Source organism: Rutidosis leptorrhynchoides, chromosome 4 (assembly GCF_046630445.1).
Source record: "Rutidosis leptorrhynchoides isolate AG116_Rl617_1_P2 chromosome 4, CSIRO_AGI_Rlap_v1, whole genome shotgun sequence".
Lineage (NCBI taxonomy): Eukaryota > Viridiplantae > Streptophyta > Magnoliopsida > Asterales > Asteraceae > Rutidosis > Rutidosis leptorrhynchoides.
The window spans coordinates 637,396,119-637,404,079 of record NC_092336.1 but is presented as its reverse complement, the minus strand read 5'-3'; positions in this window follow the sequence as shown (position 1 = coordinate 637,404,079).

Here is a 7,961-nt window from a genome sequence, read left to right as displayed (position 1 = left end):
TGAAACAAGTTAGTTTTACATATTTGGATGTATGGTAAAAAGCGTTTCGTCTAAATGTGTCGGGAACTAGTCAATCTTTTTCGCATTTTGAGACTTTCCGGACAGTCCACTTTGGCGCGCCGCGCCCCTATATGGCGCGCCGCGCGGGTATGCTGCACAGGAATTTTTTTTTTTTATTTTGTATTTTCGCGTGGTTTGGTCGAGGGTTGGTTTGGGTTGTTACAAGTGGTATCAGAGCATGGTCTAAGGGATTTAGGTGACTTGAAATAGGCGCCTAGACTTAGACTTTTTGTGTGTGCGCTATGCGAGACTTGTAGGACTTTGGGTCGGATCGGGATTGGTTTGTGCATAGGTTTATCTAACTAATCATGCGCTATTTGTTATGTATGTTTAGCGAGCTTCGAGCGAGATGGACGTTGTACTAGCAAGTTAATGCGACGTGCTCGCGTAACAATGATTAGCTACCATTGTTACGGGCGCAAATCGTGTCAAACAAGTAATGTACGATGATTGTTGAGCGAGATGGAGTAGTGTGGTATATGTATGTCGTTCCTTTTCGTTTCGTTGTTTAATCTATATGCATTCTTTAGAATGAAGACGGAAGATGGAACCGGAACGGACGCGCCTATTCATGAGGGGAAGGATGAGTTAACATTAAGGATTGAGGCGGAGTTTGAACGCTATATTTTGATTTTCGCCAACAAGGTTAAGCAAGTTCTCCAAGAGTCGTTCAAGGGAATAGTGACCGAGATGGTTCGAGACCGAGTGCCTAAGGTCGTGAAGGAAGAGTTAGAAAAGAGGTTTCCTAAACCTCAAGGTGACGGTGACGAAGGAGCAGCTATGGGGATTGAATCTCATGCTTCAAAATTTGCTGATCACTCTTTGGGTAAGAGAAAGTTAGAATCAAGAGGTGCTCCTAGTAAAAGGGCGAGAAGTGGCTCGGAGGTGTTGAAAAAGTGAAGAAGAGGAGTAAGACAGGTTATGGGCCTACGTGCTTTCGGTGTGGAGGACGGGGTCATTTTGCACGGGATTGTACGAGTGTACCTTTAAGCACGATCAAGTGCTTTATTTGCCAAAAGAAGGGACACTGTAAGTCGGAATGTTCCGAATTGTTTGTAGATCGGGTTAGGAGGTTAGAGCGTGACTATCTGATGATCAGTGGAGAGCAAGGGTCCAACGATGATGTTTCAGGTATTTTCGTCTTTGGTACAAATATGCCTTATTATTGTTTATTTGTGCCGATGGATTCGTGTATGTATTAGGGACTTAAACTTTGCTTCGAGATCTATTTAGACTCAAGTGAACTCGGTGAAGATTCGATTTGTTGATGGTTTTGATGATAGTGCACCAAGGTAGCGCCTGAGTCATTGACTCGTGGAAACGCGCCCTGGGGACGAATGCATAGTGGTAATACGTAGTATTGATGCGGGTGACATTCCTAATGGAAACACCCTATGATGACATTTGTATTGACGGACGAGGGCGTAAGACTTGGTGCAATCAAGCATTTCTTAGTGATAGGGTAAATGAATCCACTAAGCCATGAGAACGAACTTTGGCGTTAGGTTGTGAGCGCGTGTTCGCGTTTGTAGTGAAGTGGGTGAAACCCTTGAGAGCATGTGTGTATCGTTGACCGGATGCTTTCGTAGTGGTAACGGGTAGAAAGGATTTGATAGTTGGAAAAGTCTACCTTGCGGGTAGCGGTAATTTCGTTCTAAAAGGATACGTGTTATGTTGACATTGTGTCATCACTTTAGTGGCGCAATCGGGTGACGGTAGACGTTAGTATTTATTATTATCGAATTTAGCTCTCGAGAATTCAGGAAGAGGGACCGACGCCAAGTATGGTCGTGTACGACGGTAAATGGCGAAATCGTTTGACTTTGTAATCTTGACAATTTGATTTAGGAACGAGGTTCTACTTTGGGAAGTTGGTAGTGTTACATCAAAGAAATTGTGTCGACTTTATTAGGATTTATATTCCTACCGAGGAAGTGTAATGGGATTTGAGAAAGGGTACGATGCCTCGTTGTCGTATACTTTGGGTAGTAGTTACAAAATAGCCATTTTGTGTACTACGAGGAAATTAGATATATGTGTTTATTTGGGGTCATCTCTCTGTTGACCGCGTTTGACTTGTGATAGGTGATGAGGGATATCCGGAAGGATTAACTCTTCGTTACCACCCTTGGTTGTGATGGATGGCAAGCGGCTCTCTGGAAGAACCGTTACTTGTATATTTACAATTTTAATTGCCCGTAGGAATTGTGCACATAGCCGTTTTGTGCACATGGTTGTGAGTAATAGTCGGTTTTACTCACACATTGGTATTAATAGTGTGGTAGCCGTGTTTCACACACATATTGTTGGTAGTGTTGCAATAGCCGTTTTTGCGCACTACGGATATATCACGATAGCCGTTTTTGTACACCTTGAGTTTTGTATTGAATAACCTTCTTATTGTTAGTATTGAAAACTACTGGTTGTATACGCCGGTGGTTCGGTCATGAGGACCATGTTGTGTGACTAGTGATACAATAGCCGTGTTCTGATCATATACTTGTGGTAGATGCGTATTAGCCGTGTATGCGTACTAAGAGGGTTGTTAGGTGGAAGGTGTTATCCGTAAGGATTCATTTTTACTTGGCCTTCATCTTTTGGGTTGTTGACATTAGGTTGAGACTTGGTGGTTGTTAGCATTGTACTTGGTAAGGGTACGCTAGGGGATTGATATCTTGGCACGAGATCGGTTAAGTTCTTCCCGATATAAGTGATTGAGAAAACTTTGTGCTCGGAATTGTGGACTTTAGTAAATTGCGGGTGACAATTTGGTTATTAATATTGACTCTTAGAGAATGATTGCCTAGAGAAGTTGGAAGAATACGTGACGACTTCGCGTATTCTAAGTGATCATTATAGACTTCGGATGTTGTGTGTATTGCACATTTCGGAATGCGTGCAAGTGTGTATTTAGTTATTGGAATAATCTTCGAATTAATGATTAATTGACGATTCAATTTCAATGGCGGTTTTGTGATTGTGTGGCGAGTGTTGTACGCTCTTGACGGCCACTCTTTTCTTTTATGATTTTGGGGGTGTACGCGGTGTGCCGTTCTAGAGGCATTTCCGTTAATCGCGTTCGTGTGCGAGTAGAGTCTTGGTGGTTAACTATCCTTATGTATGTAGGTAACCGGGTTAATGGTTAGGACCAAGTTGGAAAGGTGTAAGCCTTGGTGTTCCAAGCGCCTCCTTAGTGTTGAGATGGAATATAAGTAGACTAGCTATGCGGCCTAGGTGGATAGTGACTAGCAGGTGCCGCTAGGAAGTCATGGGTGTCGAGCCGTAAGATTCGTTAGATTTGTGTGACCGCGTGTAGTTAGGTGACGTGTGACATTAGGAGTAGACCCCGTAAGGGTCGATTAGTAATCGGAGTTGGATGACACAACGTCAGGTGCCTCCTTATACCTACTAGTGTAACTTTTGACCCCGATGATGTGATTGCTTTGATTTTGGTTACCGGTGAGAAACTCGAATTTACAACGGTGGTATAGTGTGATGTTTAGCGAGCGTTGACACTCAAATGATTTGAAAGACCGAGGTTCGAATATCTTATAGCGAGTCCTTGGAAGGATTATTTAGTATGACCAACGCCGGAGAATGCGGAAAAGTTCCTATCTAGTAGACGTGATGAGCGAACGGGTGTCGCTCATTTAGGAAAGGAAAGCTTCGATGGTCTTCGAAAAAGTCCCAAGTTGGACTTTGGGGTTAATTGCGAAGGTAGTTAGCAACGTGAGACGGTATGGCGAAGTTCCCGATAGAGGGATACGAGAGATTTTCAGAAAGTGTCGGGATGATTCCCGAATATTCCCCGATTGTTAGACGTGACGACAATGATTGTCGATGGATTGTACTACTTTTAGGACGATTGTGGAGTGTAGGGTACTAGTTTGGATACTCGGCGTAGGAGCAAGCAGTTGTGGTTGTTTTGTCGGGTTGATTACCCGATATCGTTATGATAAAATGATAAGGCTTTTGGAAAAAAATATTATGGTGTTTTCACGGTATACTTCCGAGTGAGTGGTGAGAATTTTGATCGAATGGAAATGAGAACCCGGATGGGTGATTGCTACATGTGCAATTCCGCATTGGAGACGGAAATGTTCAAGGTAGAAATGTTTAACTTCTAGTTTTGGTGCGGATCACGAGGACGTGATCTAATCTAAGTGGGGGAGAGTTGTAAGACCCGAATATTTGTTGTGTACACATGTGTAAATAAGCTACTTGAAGTGGGGTTCTTGTTGTACATTTAAAAAGAAGTCAGAATCTGGCCTGGTGATATTGCGCGCCGCGCAGCCTTCTGGCGCGCCGCGCCACTTGCCTGCGACAGATTCCCCTTTCTTTTTAAATTAGATATTTTGAGGGTATTTTGGTAAAAACACTTAAGGGCTGAATTAAATGCCTTAGATCAGTTTTGGGAGCTTCATTACTCCATTCACAACCACCAAATCTTCTCCACTTCAATTTTAGAGAGAGAGTGCAATTCAAGAGTGAGAAAGCTCCATTAAAAGAAGAAGGAGGTTGAATCGAGTCTAGGTGCGTGTTTTAAAGTCGTTCATCTAGTCGCTAGCTACGTAGTGATTGTGTTGGTAAGTTCTAAAACCCAATTTCTTACTTTAATTATATTAAGGGTTAGGGCTTGGGTTAGTTAGCACACAAAACCCATTTGCTAGTAAATTGGGGGTTTTGGGTGAATTTGGGTCATGTGGACTCAAAGGTAACTAATTAGGGTTTTCAAAGTGTTAATTTATGTTTATGAACCTAATTAGTTAGTTAAAGTACTAGAACACTTCAATGATATGTAAATGGGTGTTAATTGGGCATGGATGACCCAAATGGGTGCGTTGACCTTGAAATGGGTCAAATGGGTCTTTAATGACCTAAGTGGTCTTGCATGTGTGAAAATGAGTTAACTTCGTGATTTAAAAGTGTTTTAAACCCATCTTGGTTAATGATTAGGGTTTTGGTGTGTGTTGACCCAAAATTAGGGTTAAGGGTTCAAATGGGTTGAAATTGCGCCTTGGGTCAAAATGGCTTTGGAATGGTGAAAGGATTGGTTGACCAACTTGAGTTTGCGTTTGATTATATGTATAATGTGATAGGTACGTTACTTTGAGGTTTCGCAAGCTCGGGTATCTTTTCACAAGACTTTGAGGTGAGTGGAATAATTATATGCGTATGTATATAATGTATCTATTTGTTGTAGCGTGAAAGGTGTAGTGTCGAGGTGTTAAGACACCACGTTTCACGTGAAGAGTGTAGCATCGAGGTGTTAAGATGCCACTCGGGTGTAGCATCGAGGTGTTAAGATGCCACCTAGGAGTGTAGTGTCGAGGTGTTAAGACACCACTTCGTAAAAATAATGAGTGATGCATCAAGGTGTTAAGATGCCACTCGGGGTGATGTGCCGAGGTGTTAAGGTGCCACCCTAGGGGTTAGTGGTGCGAGGTGTTAAGTGCCCTAACGGATGTTACGAACACCGATGGCGTTTTCGCGAGCGCCGTTCCCTTGTACTATTGGTTAACCATGCTTATTTGTGTTGTAAGCATATTATATTATTCGAGTTATATTTATATGCGGATGTTATGCTAGCTTGGGGGTATTGGTGAATTATAGCTTGTTATTGCGACGGTAAGCTAATGTTGTTTGCTAGCGCGTTTGCGGTTGTGTAAGTGTATGCAAGTAGGTATAATTATATATGTATTCGTATAATTATTGCATTCACTAAGCTTTGCTTACCCTCTCGTTGTTTACCATTTTATAGGTTCGGTTTTGGACAAAGGTAAGGGCATCGTTTTGGACTAGAGATCCCGCTTGATGCTAGGGGGACGCTTTTGGCTTTAGTAGCTCTTGGAGTTTGACCGATAGTTGGGTAGTTTAATCCCAAACGCCATGCTCATTGTGTAGCTTGGAACTTAAACTTTTTGGTGGTCGAAACTCGTAAATTGTATTAAACTCGTAAAATGGCCGTTGTGGGCCCCGCCTGTAAAACATTGATTTTATATTTGAAACAAGTTAGTTTTACATATTTGGATGTATGGTAAAAAGCGTTTCGTCTAAATGTGTCGGGAACTAGTCAATCTTGTTCGCATTTTGAGACTTTCCGGACAGTCCACTTTGGCGCGCCGCGCCCCTATATGGCGCGCCGCGCGGGTATGCTGCACAGGAATTTTTTTTTTTATTTTGTATTTTCGCGTGGTTTGGTCGAGGGTTGGTTTGGGTTGTTACAACGATGAAAGAGTCCCAAAAAGAATAAAGATGCCTACGCACGGGCTCGAACCCAAGACCTCTCGCACACCCGCTTAACACCATAACCATCCCTCCATTAATTCTTTTCGACTTTAAATCTCAGAAAATATTTATAACCCGTTACACTCCGTTTCCATTTTCTTATTCTTAATTTCTTTGGCTCAGCTTCATTTTCGGCCCAACATCGTTTACTCACTGCCCAGAAGGAAGGAGGTATCGGCCCAGCAGCAAGCCAAGCCCAACAGCAGCTTTTGTTAATATATAAAAAAAAATATAGTTGCTTGGGTTTGAACCCATGACCTCTAGAATATCACCAACACACCAAACCAACTAGACTATTGCCCGTTTTCTATCTTGTATTATAAACTAAAATCAATTAAGCTGTAAAAACCGTATTTCTCCTTCTTCTTTAGATCGACTAGACTTACAGAACCTAGAATCAACTTATCACCACTTACCAATTTAATTTAGGTGTTTAAATAGGTTTATAAATAACCCTGATAAAATTAGTTAAATCAAATAAATAAATAAATAATATATAAATAAAAAAAAAAGAAGGTTACCGTCGCTGCTATTGTAAAAAAAAATGATTTCCATTTTGTGAAAGTTTTAGACAATTGTTATAACATGAATTAAGTTTAAAATCATTCCTATAATCTATTTCAATACTCAATTTCACTTGAATCTTAACATAAAATTCGAATTTGATTGAAGAACATTGTTTGACTTTTTGAGTCCCAAACTTTGACTCAAAAATTCTTGATGATTATAAAGAATTGAAATCTGTAAATTTGCAGATAGTTTTAGTAAAGGAAAACTAACAAGATTGCATTTTTACAATTTGAAAAATCGTTTGAAATCGAAATATGATAAGAAAATGTAAGAACAGAGGTAATGAGCAAAAAAAATATATATATACTGATTAAATTCGTTAAATAGAAATAGATACTTACAACTATAATTGATATAGATGATGGAGAAAGCATTGACTATATTATCAAATAAAAAAGAAAAAATGATTCATATATAATTGAATGTGTGTCGACATGTTTAATTACAGATAAAGGGAAAGAAAATAAAGACTAAAGTGGACAAGGATTGGTAACAAATATTTGGAAGTTACTTGTGATTAAATTTGATTTGTGATCCCATTCAGCAACAAAACAGAGATGTAATACAGTTTTGATAGCAACTAGTAACAACTTTGTACTATCTTATTGATTTTATTTATTTATTTATTTATTTATTTTTTATATATATTTAATATTAATAATTAATAATTATATAAATAATGATAATAATTATATTAATAATGATAATAAATAATAATGATACTACTAATAATAAAAATAATAATAATATTATTAAAATGTATTATTTTCAAATAACAATAATAATGATAATAATAATTTATAATAGTAATACAAATAATATTGATATAATAAATTATACTTATCAACCCTCATATCTATGTACTATGTATTAAATTAATAATTTAATAATATTAATAATACTGATATCAATATTAATGATGAAAGTAATATTCATTAATATAATAACTATCTTGTATTTTATATATATTAATATTACATATTATTCATATAACATTTTCGAATATTTAATACAATTTGAATAGTATATTAATTGTGTACAAA